Genomic DNA, 18,968 nt, shown 5'->3' with positions numbered 1-18,968 from the left:
TCGGGTAAAAAATTGATCAACTACCTTTCCGGAACAGTTTCATAATACTAAACTGTCATTTAACAACTCAAGTTTTGTAGGAACAGTCAATCGTGCAACATTAAAGATATTCAAATGATTTAAGGAGTCACTTTCATGGAAGTTTCCTTGAAAAACTGAAATATGCCTTCCGGAAGATCCGGAACATCCGTAAAAGTGGTCAAATCGTTAAAAATGACTTGGAAAGCCGCGATTTTTTTCAATCTCACTAGTTTCCAAAATACATGGTCATAAACAATGCGTTGAGTGCATAAGACCCAATATGGTCATTGGGGGGCTCACCGGAAGATCCGGAACATCCGTAAAAGGGTCAAATCGTTAAAAATGACTTGGAAAGCCGCGGTTTTTTTCAATCTCACTAGTTTTCAACAACCATGGACATGACCAATGCTTTGAGTGCATAAGACCCTATATGGCCATTGGGGGGCTCACCGGAAGATCCGGAACATCCGTAAAAGGGTCAAATCGTTGAAAATGACTTGGAAAGCCGCGATTTTTTTCAATCTCACTAGTTTTCAACATACATGGTCATAAACAATGCTTTGAGTGCATAAGACCCAATATGGCCATTGGGGGGCCCACCGGAAGATCCGGAACATCCGTAAAAGTGGTCAAATCGTTAAAAATGACTTGGAAAGCCGCGATTTTTTTCAATCTCACTAGTTTCCAACATACATGGTCATAAACAATGCTTTGAGTGCATAAGACCCAATATGGCCATTGGGGGGCCCACCGGAAGATCCGGAACATCCGTAAAAGTGGTCAAATCTTTAAAAATGACTTGGAAAGCCACGGTTTTTTTTAAATCTCACTAGTTTTCAACATACATGGACATGACCAATGCTTTGAGTGCATAAGACCCTATACGGCCATTGGGAGGCTCACCGGAAGATCCGGAACATCCGTAAAAGTGGTCAAATCGTTAGAAATGACTTGGAAAGCCGCGGTTTTTTTTCAATCTCACTAGTTTTCAACATACATGGACATGACCAATGCTTTGAGTGCATAAGACCCAATATGGCCAATGGGAGGCTCACCGGAAGATCCGGAACATCCGTTAAAGTGGTCAAATCGTTAAAAATGACTTGGAAAGCCGTGGTTTTTTTTTAAATCTCACTAGTTTTCAACATACATGGACATGACCAATGCTTTGAGTGCATAAGACCCTATACGGCCATTGGGAGGCTCACCGGAAGATCCGGAACATCCGTAAAAGTGGTCAAATCGTTAGAAATGACTTGGAAAGCCGCGGTTTTTTTTAAATCTCACTAGTTTTCAGCATACATGGACATGACCAATGCTTTGAGTATTCTTGTTGTTTTTTTTTTATTTCACTAGTTTTCTACATTCAAGGACGAAACTAATATTTCTAACGTGACCAGTAGGGACAATGGAAATTCGCGATTTCGCGAAAGCCGCGAATTCCGCGAAATTTGGTCTTTGACGTGAAATTTAGGTAATCCCGCGTAATTGGTTAAAATTTAAGAATTTATATGACAGTCGCAGAAAATTTCAGAGTTTTTCTTATGAAAATGGTTTATTTATTTATGAGTCGAGGTTGCATAAATAATGTTCCAGTCGTTGGACGACTTTCTGGCTTGTTTGTTTTAGTTTAGGTTTTTCGTTGGCAATATCATATTGAACTTATCATCTAAATTTGTAAAATAAAACATATTTAAATGCAACTTCGTAAAATTAACACATACAAAAGATATATGTACCGTAAAGATGCATTTTTACGTGAAATATGGTCAAAATTATGGAACCGCGACAAGGCCGCGATATTTTAGTTTTATCACCTTGGTCACCCGCGAAATTTTAAGAATTTTGCCGCGAATTTCCATTGTCCCTAGTGATCAGCTATGGCCCATCGGAATAATCTGAAAGTTCCATCGTTCATATAACGAATGTTCCGGATCGTCCGGGGGACCACTCAGCAGGGTTGGGAAAAAATCTGAAATTCAAGGCCCAAACGCAATGATAGCGGAACGGCAACGGAATGCGGAACCGGTTCGCCAGCATGAACTATAATCAGCTTGTCGACTCAGAGTTGATCAAATTTCATTCGTTGTCAGCTCAGTCGAGATGTTGTAATACATGCTGGCGAACCGGTTCCGCATTCCGTTGCCGTTCCGCTATCATTGCGTTTGGGCCTTCACTCTACAGTAGCCAAACAGAGCCAATCGCAGTCAGCGAAGCCAGTGAAACTCACGCCTACCGCTGCTGTAGGCAAAGAGCCTTGAAAATTGCAAAACACCCGTTGCTAAGGGCAACCCAAAATTACTGTAGAAAAATGTTCTATTTCCCGCTGCATTTCCCGCATTTAGAGCCTTCAATGACACTCACAAATGAATGAATTTCATGCACCCAACATAGGCTACTTGATGAGATTCACGTTTTTGAACTACTGTACTGGGAAAGCCACGTGATTTTCGCGAAATTCAAGCCTACTACTATTACCATTCCCAGGACTGCCACTCAGTAACAAACTACGGCCACATGGTAGACTCGATACTGATGCTGTTTTTAGTGCGCAAAAGTAACAAGTTTTAAACAAACTGCAAGTTTTTAAAATGAGTTACGCGAATTGTCTACTTTTCCGGATGTTCCGGATCTTCCGGTTAACCCCCATGTGACCATAGCTGATCATAAAGCGTTTGAAATATTAGTTTCGTCCTTGAATGTATAAAACTAGTGAAATAAAAAAAACAACGAGAATTTCCATGACATCTTCCACGACAAGGCCTGTTTTACGGACGTTCCGGATCTTTCGGGGAACCACTCAGTAGCCAACTAGAGTCACATGGTGGCCTAAATGCTGATACTGTTTATGGCACGTGAAAACAATTAATTTTCAAAAAATTCGGTGTTGTAGGGTAAGTTACGCGAATTGTCCACTTTTCCGGATATTCCGGATCTTCCGGTGAGCCCGTAATGGCCATATATGGTTTTATGCACTCAAAGCATTGGTTTTGACCATGTATGTTGAAAACTAGTGAGATTGAAAAAAACGCGGCTTTCCTAGTCATTTTTAACGATTTGACCACTTTACGGATGTTCCGAATCTTCCGGTGAGCCCCTCAATGGCCATATAGGGTCTTATGCACTCAAAGCATTGGTCATGTCTTTGTATGTTGAAAACTAGTGATATTGAAAAAAAAACCGCGGCTTTCCAAGTCATTTTTAACGATTTGACCACTTTTACGGATGTTCCGGATTTTCCGGTGAGCCCCCCAATGGCCATATAGAGTCTTATGTACTCAAAGCATTGGTCATGTCCATGTATGTTGAAAACTAGTGAGATTGAAAAAAAAAATCGCGGCTTTCCAAGTCATTTTTAACGATTTGACCACTTTTACGGATATTCCGGATCTTCCGGTGAGCCCCCCATTGGCCATATTGGGTCTTATGCACTCAAAGCATTGTTTATAACCATGTATGTTGAAAACTAGTGAGATTGAAAAAAATCGCGACTTTCCAAGTCATTTTTAACGATTTGACCACTTTTACGGATGTTCCGGATCTGCCGGAAGGCATATTTCAGTTTTTCAAGGAAACTTCCATGAAAGTGACTCCTTAAATTACTTGAATATCTTTCATGTTGTACGATTGACTGTTCCTACAAAACTTGAGTTGTTAAATGACAGTTTAGTACTATAAAACTGTTCGGTAAAGGAAGTTGATCAATTTTTTACCCGACTTGACCCAAGAGGACACCGGAATAACTCCGGCCACAGGCAAAATTTTGGACCACTTTCTCCAGCATATGAAAATAGAAGAGTTTGGATTTCATATAGTGAAAGAAGTTTGCAAATCGGATAGAAAATAGCTTCACGAGAATTTTTTGAATTTTTTTTCTTAGCCCGGTCGGATACGGGTTAACTTATGCGTCCATGAGTCCTCTCATGGCGTAGTGGTAACGCGCCCTAACTAGAGATTCTCACTGAGAAGACGTGTAACTTTTTCGCAAAACTCATCAATTTGTCCATTTAATCCAATTGCAAAGTACATGTAATGTTTAGCTTTTCGGTAGTTGTTAAACTTCCACTCGGCTGGTTAGCAGTATACCACGATTCATAATTAAAAACAAGCATATTATCTTATTAGTGCAGCTGAAAGAGCATTGGGATATATGATAAAAACTGAACTTAACTCAATTTTCACGAAATTTGGGACGAAAATGGGACCGACTGGCGATTCACGGCAGTTTGTCAAATTAAAAATTATGGAGGAAGTTTTGACACCGTGCCAGATTTCTAGTGGGATTTTTGTAAAATATTTGAAGAAATATAGAGGGATTTTTAATGAAATTTCCGGAAGTTAAAGTAATGCATTAAAAAGGGTGGAATCAGTAGAAATAAATTTAATACATTCTCAGATAGATTTCTGATGATTTCTTAGTCTACTACTAGGTACTTTTTTTTACAGTGCTTTTATAAGCAACATTTCAAATTTTTTTCGGAAAATATATAAATTTTTATCGGCATTCCAGAACTGCTAAAAGTTATAAGTGCGATTCGGGCACATTTGTGGAAAAAAAACTCAAAACAGAATTATAGAAAATAGAGATGAAATTTCATATTCAATATCTTGAAAAAAAAAGTGCTCGTAAGAACACTAAGCTGAGAAGAAGGCTCTGGCCCAGTGGGGACGTAACGCCAGAAAGAAGAAGATCTTGAAAAAATCCGGGGGTCCTACCCCTTGACCTGCCCTTCCTGTTCCTACGCCAATGTGGTTGCGGTAGAAGCACGATATGAAGCACGAGGGCAATCATGATTGTGAAAGGACCAGCTGAACCCTCAACTCAATTCGAAACTGTACACCTCTATCTCTCGACAACAGAGCCAGACCCCAGGTGGTAGACTCTCTTCCATCAGGTCCTTGTATTTATACGCTCTACGTGGGTCCGTCTGTTCAAATATCGAGTGCTGCTGCAGCGCAGCAGTACTTATCTGATGATTTACTTGTTTTATGTTTTGTTATGAAATGGACTGGATAAAAAGGAACCCGTGTTGAAGAGGGTCAGTGTCTCAGACGATGCAGAAAACGACGGTAATTACCTGCGTAGAGTTTATGAAGGTGTCAAGTTTCCGAAAGATTGCAATGCCCACTACTTCCCAGTGAATCTTTCCTCTTTCATAAAGCGTATAATTAATGACCTGACTGCCGAGTATGGTTCCTTGTGCAGTTTTGTGGGGGATCCAGGCCTTTGGTCTTTTAACTCAGTCAGCTGAACGAAGGAAGCCTCCGGGGATGGTGAGATGAACTCGCCGCATGTGTGTTACGTAATAACGAAACAACAACAAATTGCGGCGACCCCGGTGACGAGGATAGGTCTTTTCCAGCCTTTGCGCTAATAGTAGGGGAGAAGCACCGGTTTTTGGCCTACATAAGAGAAAATATTTACCAAAATATAGATGGAAAGCCCAGAACTGGACAGCACCCAATACCGTGGAAATACAGAAAATTCTCCCATACTCGATATTCCGTATCTCTCTACTTACCACGTAATGGATCATTTTTAATTTTATGTGGCACTATAGCCAAAATCGAAGCATATACCCTACCCACTTTGGGCTTCCATGGTGGACGCAAAATGGTCGTGAAAGTTGCTGAAATTAATTTGTTGGTCGTAAAATTGTGTGCTCAAGTACTGCTGTGGGTCCTCTTGGCGGGGTATAAACTTTAAATATATGAGGTGTCGAACAGCGGCGGCGGCGGCAGTGAAGGGACTGAACTGCAGTCCAGGTGCAATTTAGTCGTGTCTTTGCAAACGTGGGGCCAGGTGATTTTCGACGCCGTTCTCGGAGAGATAAAACAGAATTGGGGTGTGTGTAGGTAGCATAATGTTTTAGCGTGATTAATATTCGGTCGAAAATGGTGTGGATTATTTATTTCGTTGTAGGGGTCAGTATACTTATGGCAAACAAATAGGAGATATACCTAAACTAATGCAGTGTTATTATTTTATGATTATCTCCTAACTTTTTGGCTTATGGCATAAGTTTACTAACCTCCTCACAAAATGAATACTGCGTTGCAATTTGAACTAACCAAAAACAAACTGAAAACAGAGCTTCCATTGCAACATTCCTGTGAATCTCATTAAATCTTTTTATGTGTTACTTTCTCGCGCAAACTTCACATCAATTTGACTATTTAATCCAATTGCAAAGAATATGTAATGTTTAGTTTTTCGGTAGTTGATCATCAATCCTGTCAATTCACTTACAGTTCACTCGATGATCTGGAATGCTTTCCGACAGCGTTTTTCGTCACGCATCCATTTCTTTAGATGTTTCTTGAATTCATCGCTGTAGCAGAATATATTTTTCTTTATCAGTACCGTAATTTCGGGTGAAATTGATCATTTTTCATGGGTTTTCTTGTCTGAATTCTATAGTGTTGTCATTGCCAAACAACTGAATGCAGAAAAACAAGTACAAAGGTGAGCCTCATTGGCTCAAATACCGAAATTTTCTAACAAAAGTAATTTTAGTGCTAAGAATTATCTCTAAAATAAAAAAATCGGGTGTTGTCATTTCGGGGTGAAATTGATCACTTATCAATGCGATTATTGTTAGTTTTCGAAACGACTCTACAAAACAAATTTGAGCTCCTTGAACCCGAATATGCTTGCTAAATTCTTAACAATACAATATTTATAGAAATAATGAATAGTGAAATTTCAAGAATTACGCAGAAACGCCTAAATGTATGCGATTTTCATAGGAATTTCCTGATATCTAACAGAAATTCAATTATTTCAACCAAATGAGCGAATTGGTACGAGTTTTGGTTATGAAATCTGGTTTAGGGATAGATCCTAAGTATCCTCACAAACTTTCAGGATCATACCATGTTCAAATCCTTGTCTAGAACTAGAAGTTTATTGATGTTTGTCAATACTGCACCGTACATGGTTTTGAAATTTTAAATTATTTTCATAGAAATACACATTTTTTTATGCAAAAATGTTCACAACACACAATTTGGCAATACTTACGACAAACAACGTTCATTCACTGCAGGTTACATTGATATTTATGTCCTATATTAGGAAGAAATAAAATCAACTGACACGGTGATCAAATTCACCCTACTGATCGATTTCATCCGAATTTACGGTACTCCACCACGTGGCAAACATAAATTTCTAAATTGAAATTTGAAGTTTTTGTACATGTTTCGTTCATATATTTTTCATATTGAGAAATAGGACTTTTAGACAAAACTTGTGGAAAAATAAGTTAATGCAGTAATATTTGGTCGGCGTTAAGCCAGAGTGGGCCAAGTGACATTTCTCATATCACGAGAAAGTAAGTTATAAGTTTGCAGTTGCAGTTTTTTAACTTTCAAATATTTTTGTTCCATATTCCCACGCATCTTTGTGTCACTTTTAACCCGTATAGGCCTGAGTGAAAGCAAAAATACTGAAACACTCACTGCTCAGAGATTTCTTAACGGATTCAAATGATTTTTTGGCAGTGCACTCGCCCACTTATCTAGTTTCTAAAAGTGGCCAGAGGAACTCGGAAATATTCCTGTGGCCGGAGTTATTCCGATGGGTCACTGGGTCAAGTCGGGTAAAAAAGGGCTATTTTTTGGGACATGCCAAGTCACTTTTATTTATTTACAATGACAATCAATGACAATGCATAAATAATTAAGATCTGATATTCAACATTATAAATGAATTGTATTGTGGCCATTTGGACGTAATGCCCGGAAGAACCCGCTATAGATTTGTTGGATACTAAGCCGTTTCAATGCTCGAAAACTAGAAATCAAATGTAATTGTGCACTGAACTGCGTTCCCATAAGCTTGGCACAGATGGTCAGATTCAAGTTGTCCACTTTCTCGTAAGTTTGAGGCGTCCCGGGACCCGAAAATGGCCATTTGTAAAATAAACCCTTAGTTATCCAATTCCCTCGTTTCTCAAAAGGTTTACACTGATGCAATTTTCTTAAAATTCCGTCATGTAGTGGCCACATTATAACCGATTCCGAAAATTATCTGTGACTTGAAATTTGCCTACCTCCAGGGGCACAAAAGCACCCACATGAATATTTCCGCGTTCCTCTGTTCACTTCTAAATACTAGATATGAGTGCCAGTATACTCACAAAAAATAATTTGAATCCATTAAGAATTCGCTGAGGTTTAAGAATTTTTACTTTCACTCAGGCCTATACAAGTTAAACAATATAATGTGAAGTTCTAATCATGGAAAACATGATTCAAACCTTAAATAGAACATTTTTTTTTGATGGACTATTTGTACTTAGTCCACTGAGCTGAACATAAGAACATCGTTTAGTGATGTAGTTCATTTTGACTGAATAATTTCTTGGAAAATGATAATCATTCAATGCTTGCATAATAAATCGTCAAATTTGGTTCTAGTCTTAGAAATAAACAAATTGCCAAAATCCTGCGAAGCCCATATCATATATTATCTGAGAATTGATATTTTCAATTCTGAAATCCGTGTCACTACTATAGTCTAAAAAGCAGTGTTGCTCAGACTCATTTCCCCGAAAATAACATTTTCCGAACTACGAAGCCACGAACTACTACAACCATGCTCTATCCTCCTAAGATAAAAAAGCAGATGGTTAAACTTGAGTACTGCACACAAAATCGATCAATTTTGATCCCAGAGAGCCACAATTCAAGTTTCGGTGAAATGAAATGAGTGAGTGAGTGAGTGCGAATCATTTCACTGAAACTTGAATTGCGGCCCACCGAGATCGAAACTGTCGGATCCCATGTGCAACACTCAAGCCCAACCATCTCCCCCTCCATCTCAGGAATACATACAACGCACAGTTATAACAGTTCATGGCTTCACAATTCGAGTTTCGAGGAAATGACACTGCTGAAAAGTAATGTTTGCTTAGAGCATTAAAGGCAGAAATATAAAAAAAAAAACAAAGAAATGTTGAGACATGTTCCGTCAGAGTGGACCAAGTAAAATTCTTGAGTATCGGTCAAAGTGTATTTGTATAATAAACGATTTCTAGAATATTCTTTATAGATAACATATAACTACTAAAAAGTTATATGTAATATTCGTTGAATTAATTGTTTTTTGAAACTTGGTCCGCTCTGTCTGCACAGAAATTGTTGCAATTTCCAAGTAAATATCAAAATATTTTAAACGACAAGAAATCAATATCGAATGCGTCGAATTATGTAAAATTTACCAGTTTTTATTGACGGATTTATTATACCTTACTTATTTCTTTTAAAGTCTTGCATTTTTTTGTGCTGATCGTGTTTGTTGTTATGGTTAACGCCATTCATACCGATTCTTACTGATCATTCAAAATAAATTTATTGCAGATCGCTCGCAGTTTACAAAATTCATTAAATCTGATCAAAGTGAAATGGAGTTAATATTATTTCGCATCTACTGACAGAATTATCCGTTTTTACAAAGAATCAACAAGATAATCAGCTGGGAGTGGTCATAACTTTCTACAGTGTACATAAAACGTGGAACTAGTGGTCAAAAAGTGGAAGTTAGGCAACAAGTTTTACATAGTAGAACAGTGTTGCGCAACTTTTGTAGTTTTGTGTACAGTGTTCATATATCCACGATTTAAGTTATTGTTTATTCAAATATCAACTACCAGCACTACCCCGCCTGCGCTGTGTAGAATCAGCGCGGTGCAATCCAACTCAATACCAAATATTGATATTAAGAACAAGTTTAATCGGTTTTCTTTGTTCTAAATCTCTACTATTGAATTTCGATTCTGTTCAAAACTTTTCCACTGTTTATCAGAGTAATTATTTCTCACATTAGTAGTAGTAAAATACATATTTATTTGTGATTTTTGGATTTATACATAAGTTAACATACAAAGCGATTTTACTCTGGGGTACTTCAACTCTATCTTCTCGGGGCAATGAAATTCATTTGCTTTTGCAATTTAATTTTAAAACTAATTTTCAAAATGACTCTCCAGAGCACTAGTAGTTTTTTTTAATTTGTTAATTGGAAAATCCTACCTAACTACGATTCTGTTTCTGTTCGGGATGAACCACTGCGACCAGTTTTCTTTGATCTTTTGTGGTATACCCGTGTCCTTTGTCTAGTGCATGTCGTTCTACTCCATTACTATTGAGAAATAATGAAGTAGTCGTTTTTTATACAAATATCATTCTTTACCATTTTGCATAGAGCCTCTTTAGAAAAAGATACCGCTATTTATACCTTTTGGAGAAAACAGTTTGCTACCATTAAACTCTCAAAAGCGCGCCCCTTAATCAGGTTCGGCCACTAAGCTGGTTGAATGATACTGATTTTGACCATGCATCGGTACACTAGCGTATCAAATTATTGCTTCTACTTATAAGGTTCAAAGTCGTTTTTTGAAACTGTGAACAGGTTTCATCCCATGAAACATTTAGATTCCTTGAAACAAAAAGCTTATTTTAGAAGTTAAGAGGTCTGCTACTCCACTGATTCGGAATCGTTTCCCTCCTAGATATCGAAAAATAAACTCTTGAACTCGGAAAGAAATTGTCTCATGAGTTGAAACCAACCTCAGATGCTGATTGAGCCATTTTTTCACATCGACCTCCTCATTATCTAGGACAAATAGGTGGGTCTTAGTGCCTTGTTACTCTCTTATACTCTTCCGACCCTAACTTATAAATATTCACAAGAACAGATACAACAAGAGTACAATATGGTAGATCTTACCCCGTAACGCACCTCGAAAAGGTGATCTACCCGCGTTACGGGCCAACCTAACTACGATAAATTGCAATTTAATATTTTATGGGGTTGGCGTCCCTGATGGCCGCACAATGGTCGGAAAAAAATGAAGTTTGGCCAAAACTAGTTTAATCGCCTTAATCGATGAAATATGTTATTCAGTGTTCTTATTGTTTCAGAAGGGGTTATTCACATATTACGTAACTTAAAAAAATATTTAAAAAGGTTATCAAACTGGGCTGAAAGTACAAATTATTGTTTGTATTTGACCGAGTTTGATCAAAATGTATATGAACGAGGTTGAAAATATTTCAAATAAACTTTGTATGAAAAATATCGTCAAAATGTATGTAAATATTGAATCATTCAAATAGCTCTAACTTTCTGCAAAAAAATTAAACGATTTTTTGTAAGATCTAAGGATGCTTTTTGATGTGCAATGTTCTAAATGGCGGCGAAATGACGCGACAAGAGTTTTTTTCCTGTTCAAAATCATCAAAATTACTAAAGTGTAATATTGAACAGTATTAAAACTTCAACCAAATATTTTTTTCCATCGTCATGCTCGATAAAAGTGTTGAACCATAAGCTTTCAGATAGTGCGTAACTTTGGGGGAATATTGCATCCCTAAATTATAAATTTTGTACTTCATGTTATTGTTACATTTTTATTTTTTTTGACTTTAGCCATTTTGCCGTCATGAAAGTCATAGATATTTATATTTTAGTTCAATCAAGGATCATAATAATATAACACATGAGGTAAATTTTAAAATAATAAAAGCATAAAAATCTCAAAAAAGTTTTTGGTAGTTCCTTTTATATGGAGCTCGACCATTGGGGGCCGGCTGGTTAGACGAGCGGCAGCGAGCTCTGAACTTGTTGATGGACTCACCAAATCGATCGTTTAATGTCTTTGACGTCAGCCAGACGGTGGACCTTAGATGTTCGTGTTCTTGGTGGAGTGTCCAAGATCATGCGAAGGAACTTGCTCTGTGTTCTGTGGAGTTTGAGATTGTGGGATTTTGCGCAGCTCTTCCAGACTGGCATGCCGTACTCGATTACTGGACGAATGATTTGCTTGTAGACAGCTAGCTTATTATTCTTCAAGGACAAAGTTGTCCAAGGATGCTTCCCTGCGGAACACCAGCAGGGATTTATTGAGGTGAAACGTTGACGCCATTAATTGAGACCTGGAATGTTCTATTCGCTCGATAGTTCTGAATTATTTTCACCAGAAAACTGGGAAAACTATGTTGATGCAGCTTGAAAATCAGGCCTTCATGCCAGACGCCACAGCAGATGATTTGGATAAATACTTATATTCCATCTAAGGACGTTAGTCCGTTGGAACACGGTAGATCAACCGCTTTGGAAGTAAAACTGTTCCTCAAGTAAGATGTTATTTTCTTCGGCAGATGATAAGAGCTGACTATAAATTGATTTTTAAATAAGTGTTGATAATTCCGTGAAAAGACGGATAGGGCGATAACTTTGTGAAGAATAAAGTGTTTCCCAGGTTTCCGGATGGGTATAACTTAAGCTGACTTCCTCGAGGAAAGTAAGTAGCTAAGTCGGGGACGCTAATTGAAAACCAGTGCCAGATGTTGGTAAGTCTGTGAACTCAAATTCTTGAGTTCCAAGTTAAGAATGTTGTCGAAACCTGGGCCCTTCTTAGAGGTTTTGTCATAGATCGACAATTCATCAGCTGTGATCTCCAATTCTACAGAGAAGTCATTGGGGATCAGATTAAGGTTGTTAACATGCTAAGCAACAGCAGCTTCATGGAGACTAACCACAATAATTCCACGATTGTGAGAGCTGATGAAATGTCGACCTATCTCTGCTGCCTTCTCATCAGGGGTTATCAAAAGATCTACATTACTATAATTGTCAAGTGAAATCAGCGGAAAATGGGTCTTTGCTTGGTTTTGAGTATTTTGGTAAGTTTCCAGAACGGCGTGCAGTGTTTCGAAGTCTAATATGTCTTTAGTGAGCCCATCAATGGATAAGGTGCTGCTTACCTGCCTCGCTGTTGGAATACACCGCTCCTTGGCCTGAGAGATTGCCTCTTCAACGGATCGTAGCTCAATGTTGTCATCAACGCACTGTTTGAACCGACCCTAGTCGACTTGATTGCGTCGGGTGAGCTGATGCCGGTGAACCGAGGAGTCAACTTCGACCACCATTGGAAAGTGGTCCTAGCTGAGCTCCTGATACGTTACCGGCTGGGTGATGTTGGTCGTCTTTATGATAAACAGGTCCAACGTCGCGTGAGCCCCGGACCGAGTCAACCGGGTGGGACTGACCGGGCTCAGGATATTGTAGTGGCCATCTTCCAGGTCGTTGCTCTAGATTGTGACGTTTCGATTTCGCTGTGTTACCCCAAGCTTGGCATTGAGGTTACCGCCCATGCCGCCGAGTTAGCTTGACGATGTCTCTTCGGAGAGCGTTTGATGATTCCGCAGTGACTTGTGCGGGGCAGTATGCCACAATGAGGGCTATATCACTGACAGAAGTGAACATTTCCACCACAAAGGCTTCGATCAACTTGAGCTGTAGACTCGGCATCAGGCGGCAGTTGATGTTCCGATTCTACTTCTCTCTCTGGAGTTCGTCCTATCTAATCGGATGATGTGGAAACCCGTAACATTAACATTTACCACGGGCTTAATGTAGGTCTCCGTGATGAACGCTACGTCAATCTTTCTTTCCTCGAGGAAGTGACGCAGCTCAATAGTTTTGCTCGGTAAAGAACAAGCATTTCAGTTGACCAGTTTCACCCTACTAACCATTTTCAATGACGAAAAGGCCCACAGTGTAGATCTGGTCAAACCGAGATTAGCAGCTTCGTAGGTGAGCCACAAGGTCACTGAATATCGGAGCAAGCTGCTCCGATGTGTAGAGGGGGACAGCACCCTCGTGTAGGGAGATGCATTGTCCTGACGACGAAAACTTGTGGGAGGTTGCACCCATTTGTTTGATGGGAGGAGCTTGGGAGCACTGGGCCTTGCTAGAAACAGATACTGCAGTCGCGACCAGTCATTGTTGTGGTTGTAACGGTGGAAGTACTGGGATTGTTCGTTGAGGTATTGGAATTTGCAGGGAATTATCACTATTAACCCCTCTACAAGCAGCTTTATTTTTTACCACAAAATAATTATTCAAATCGCGATAATTTTTTTGTTTCTTGATATTTTTGCACCCTTTTCTCACAAGTTCTCAAAAAACTCTTCTAGTTTCAGAATCTGTGTCGATATTGACACCAACCGACGTGTAACCATAAACCCCCGTTGATTTCTCAGGCTACATAATTGTTATCGTATTCGGATATTCACTCTTCGGAACAACACATTAATGAGAGTACGTTGTGAAAAAATGAAGTAATTTGGTGCAGCCGTCTTTGAGTAATGAGCATTTTGGTTTCTGGTACCATGCTGGCCAAAAAGAGATCTTGAAAACTTCAAAAAACATCATATCGTAATTTTCAGATATCTCCAAGAATTCTTAACCGATTTGTATGATATTTGCAGAGTAGCTCCTTATTACTTGGCATTGTATAGCCTACATTTTATTTTTTGAATGAATTGAAAACAATATGGCCAAAGATATTTTTAAAAAGACAATTTACACCGTCTTCAGCCAGAGGCTGCACAGACTGAACAATCACGAACATTAGGCAACGGACAACACGGAACACCCAGTAGCCCAGTGATGAATTTTTCGTTTGACGAAAAGTTTTCACCGACTGGAGTGGGAATCGAACCCATGCTTCGTGGCACAATACGCCTAAACGACTGACGCCGCAAACCGCATGGCCACGAAGCCCATCATTTAAATGGAGAATGTTGGTCCCCCAAGGATCATCGTAATATCAAAACCAGATCACCAATGGATAATATGGACACGGATTCTTAAACTAGAAGAGTTGTTTGAGAACTGGTGAAAAAATTGTGTAAAAATGTTGAAAAACAAAAAAGTAAAAAGTTATAACGATTTGAATATTTATTTTGCGGTAAAAAAATGAAGCTGTTGGTAGAGGAATCAAGCGACGAGGAGCCACTGTTTTCCTTTTTGATTTGTTTTTGGTGAAATCCAGAAAGAACGAATTTCCAGGAATTTCGCTCCCTTTTTATTTTTCTCAAATTTCATAGTTCAACTCATTGGAAAAGTTTGATGAAAATAATAAGAAAATTTGCGTCTTTGTCAAGACGTACCCGATAAATCGATGGTTGCGGGTCCTCATTAGCATGAAAAATAGCCCCTGTTATTTCCAAATGCGTTATTGCCGAAGGCCTTCTGCTTTCTACACCCCATCACAACGCATTTACCTATAGGGGGGGGGGGGGGGGCCTTCGGACGGTATTGAAGCGCAAATTTGTGTATACATTTTCAACCAACCCTGGCACGCGATATGATAGATGTGCGCGCACGTTCGTCTAATATTCCATCATGCTCTCACTCACAGTCATCAACCGTCGCGATTGCGGTTCTTCCGAAATAAGTAAACAAACGATGTTTATGAACTCATCTCGCCCGATTTTTTGCGTACGAGTGAGTCGTGAATGAGCAGGTTTATGATTTGGTGAGAATTTGTCTGAGGGAAATCAACTGTGGTAATTGTTCAGTATGAGTATGTTTTATGAATGTGTCGTTGAATTAGAATCTACATTGGAAACTGCGAGTAGTAGTACTCTATTTTACCTTGCACTTGAACGTATCGTCGCAAGTTGCATTGAGTTGTGCCCCCACGTACAAATGTGAGTATTTGCGCAAATGTACATACTACTATTGCACAGCTGAGCGTTGTACAACTGTATTCGTAGGAGAGAGCGAAGAGATTTAGGGGAGAGAGATTCATTCTGAATGAAACGAACAATACGGAGAGTATCGTCGAATACTTCGCCTGTGTATGTGTTTTCATTGAGGAAAATAACATGCGTTTTCAATGTAAAATTGTTCGTACTTTTATATATGACCACTAACACTCAATTGCATGATGTCCAATCAAAATAAACAAATGCATTTAAAACGGATAAATAGATTTGCTGTTGGCTAGTTCACGGTAAAAAGAAGCAAGGTATTATACTCCGAAAAATGACATTCGGCAGTGACGTCATTCCTATCGCAAACTCGAACGAGTGCAAAAGAAAGCAAGACGTGCTCTCCTTTACTATCCTCAAGGGCTCATGCTTGACGATAGGAATGACGACACATGTTATGATGGAAAATCGTTGTTTACACGTGGGAATAGCCTACCTTGTTGTGTCTACCGTGGGCTAGTTGAAGTTGTTTTGCAATTTTTTGTATCAAACAATAGACGTATAAGAATTAGACCGCTATTGTCGCTGCTAATCTTGTGACCAACATCTAGAATGCACAGTTTAGAGGTGGTACTCAAAGTGTCAAACTTCCTCATCCTATCCATAGCAACCTGCTTTCGAAATCAAAATATTGATTCTATAATTTTTCTAGCCTTCAACCGAGCGTGTGAAACAACGAATCTTTCGTGTGGTTTGAGTGCCCTAGAGAGTTGTGACTCTTAATACATTATCGTCTAGGCGTGTGATTCATTTTGAATGGAAGACTATAAAAATACGTTGATGAGCTGCTGCCAGTTATCCTTGGTTAATCATAAATTTAGTGAAGGCCTCTCAAGGGTAGATTTGAAGTATGCAAATTGAGTTTTGAAACTAAGTTAAGGTATGCTCCCCCGGCACACATCGACCTGCAGCATCATGAGTGTTGAAGCAAAAAGTCCAGTGATATATGACGGGAGGAAAAATGAAATGTGCAGCATCGGCACTGAGTTGAAGTTGTACAATTGGTTTGCCATGTAGGTGACTGCGGAAACTTGTGAATCGTCTAAGATTCAGCTACGATACAAATTTTCTTCGACACATTGAGAACAGTTTTCTAACTCCTAACTGAAGAATGCCATCGTGTTTTTTTAAGAAGATGTATTCAACTGACGTTCTTCCTTACTTACAGAAGCACCATAGAGTCCTGTTAAGTTGAAAGTTGCTTGCATCTGTGGGTTACATAACAAATTCGGTATAAGTTAGATCCCGGCCAATTGAATTTATCGAACAGCGATTCTCATTACGTTGGTTTTTCTTCCTTAATTTTTCCCAGATATTGGTCTCTTTTCATTCATTTAATTCCTTTTTCAACATCGAAATATGAGAAAAAAAAAACAAAACAAACTATTTGACAGTTTGAGTACCGGTTGATCGCGCCGGTAGAAATTTAAGGCTACTGTGGTTGTTTCATCTATATCACAGCCAATGTATGGATGAAACAGCGCCTCTAGCGTTCTATTTCTAATACTTCTATTTATCAAACTTTATTATAATTTTATTCGTGTGCATATTAACTCTTACACTAGTATTCACTCACAAAACAAACTTGTATGCGATACTTCTATTTACCATATTTTTTTTTCATTTCAGGTAAGTGTACGATGATCATATAACTGACAGTCAGTAAGTAGTTTGAGAATCATTGTTTAATATTCCCATGGACAATACAACCGCAGCATAATCTTCAAGATTGTATTTATTTATTTTTCAACATACCGGGTGGTGATAAATTCAGTGGCTCCAAATAAAAATCGGCCAGGTTGCATAAACTGTCATCAACGGTCAGAAAAAATGACCCATAGGGCTCTCTAAGTAGATTCAATTCAATATTGTTTTTCATAAGGACATATCTACATTTATCAATTTCTCTTCATCGTTGCTCTCTTTGCATTATTGCAGAAAAATGATTATCCTTTCGTAACATATAGTTTCGTGCTGTAGGATGAAGAATCACTATATCTTGCTTGATTACCAAGAATTATTACAGATTTATCTACTTTAGCGAAGTTATTAGCGAAAGAGAGGATTGATGAAGAGAAATCGATCATGTCAGTTAGGCCCTTGTGCAGTAACAATACAGAATTGATCATAAATTCGTGTTTCAATTCGATGACACATTGAAGGACCAATAGAATTTAATCGTAATATTGTTCCTTAGCCTACTCACATTTTAAGGACGTAATGCACATTGCTGAATATGCTTCGTGGTTTGTAAACGTTAAGTAGCATTTTCAACTAAATGATCTAGAAATGTGTATGCAAACTATGCAAAATGCAACAAACTCGACACTGTTCCTTCATAAGAGGCTTAACTGACATGATCAGTTTCATCGATCCTCTCTTTTGCTAATAACTTCACCAAATTGAAGTAATTGCTAATTTCTTATTCCTGAATCAAGATGTAGTGATACTTTATTATACATCACAAACACATGCTATCAATAAGTCAAATCCATTGAAACTATGTGAGAAGCATATGAGGGTGAGATGTTTTCCTCACCTGAAAATTTCCTACTAATACATGTAAATATTCCGAAAGAGAGCGGCCTCTATTTTATTCACCACTATCTATTGATGTGTGCATATGAAATTCATGTGTATTCATGCGAAAAAGACTATATCCTCCCATTCCACCACCCAACCGATCACAGTTGGCCGGTTGCAAAACGAATACCAACCGAATGTTGACTCTGCCATCCTCCCACTCCCTTTCTCTTCACGGTGTCATCACCGGTGGATTCTGACTGAATATTATGTTGCTTTGATTGGTGTTGGTTTAATGTCGTATTATAGCTGGATGCTGCGAGAGCGAAGCATGCAAATCTCTCGCTCGTTGAATAATTTCAAATTAATCGACGATTTTCGCTCACTGAGAGTCCCCGCTGTGAGATTTACTGAATGAAGGAAAATTACGTCGTATTTGTTTTGTGTTTACAGCACAGCGGTGCAAAACTGCTGCGATTGACTCGTGAATGCTTTCTTCGGTCGATTCGTTGGCGGTGGGTGGTGCGGGCGGTCATGAGAGCGAGAGAAAACTGTTCCGGCGAGCGGCCGAAGATTGGTGTGCGTGCTTTGTTGTCGTTTACGCCGCGGCCGAGGGCTCGCTCGCTCGCTCCGTTCGCTTTGGTTTTGCTTGCGTTCGCATTCTGTGCAGGTCCCGGCTGTTCGGATCGGTCCAGGCGAAATTAAAATCAAACATGGCGATGCCGAGTGCAGTCGGGTCCGTGTCGGTTTGATGTTTCGATTTGCAAGCGCGGCGGTTAATTTTGCACAATTTTGACGAGTGAAGTGTCGAGTGTGTGAATTGTGAAGAATACTATCGAAAGTGAGTGATT

At 38.9% G+C, this 18,968-nt stretch overlaps 1 protein-coding gene across 8 annotated transcripts in view; it reads left to right on the top strand.

Moving 5' to 3' along the window:
- Positions 1-18,968, top strand: part of LOC5577744 (SLIT-ROBO Rho GTPase-activating protein 1) — a 307,496-nt gene that overhangs the window by 86,631 nt on the left and 201,897 nt on the right. For 2 of the 8 annotated variants that reach the window (XM_021850989.1, XM_021850992.1), the window contains exon 1: positions 18,816-18,958. The exons of 5 other annotated variants lie outside the window; for them this stretch is intronic. The gene's annotated coding sequence lies outside the window, so the exon portion shown is untranslated. Of the gene's footprint in view, positions 1-18,815; positions 18,959-18,968 lie in introns of those variants that run through there. One more of the 8 variants, XM_021850990.1, reaches the window with a different exon arrangement.

Source organism: Aedes aegypti, chromosome 3 (assembly GCF_002204515.2).
Source record: "Aedes aegypti strain LVP_AGWG chromosome 3, AaegL5.0 Primary Assembly, whole genome shotgun sequence".
NCBI lineage: Eukaryota > Metazoa > Arthropoda > Insecta > Diptera > Culicidae > Aedes > Aedes aegypti.
This window is presented reverse-complemented; position numbering and strand designations above follow the sequence as displayed.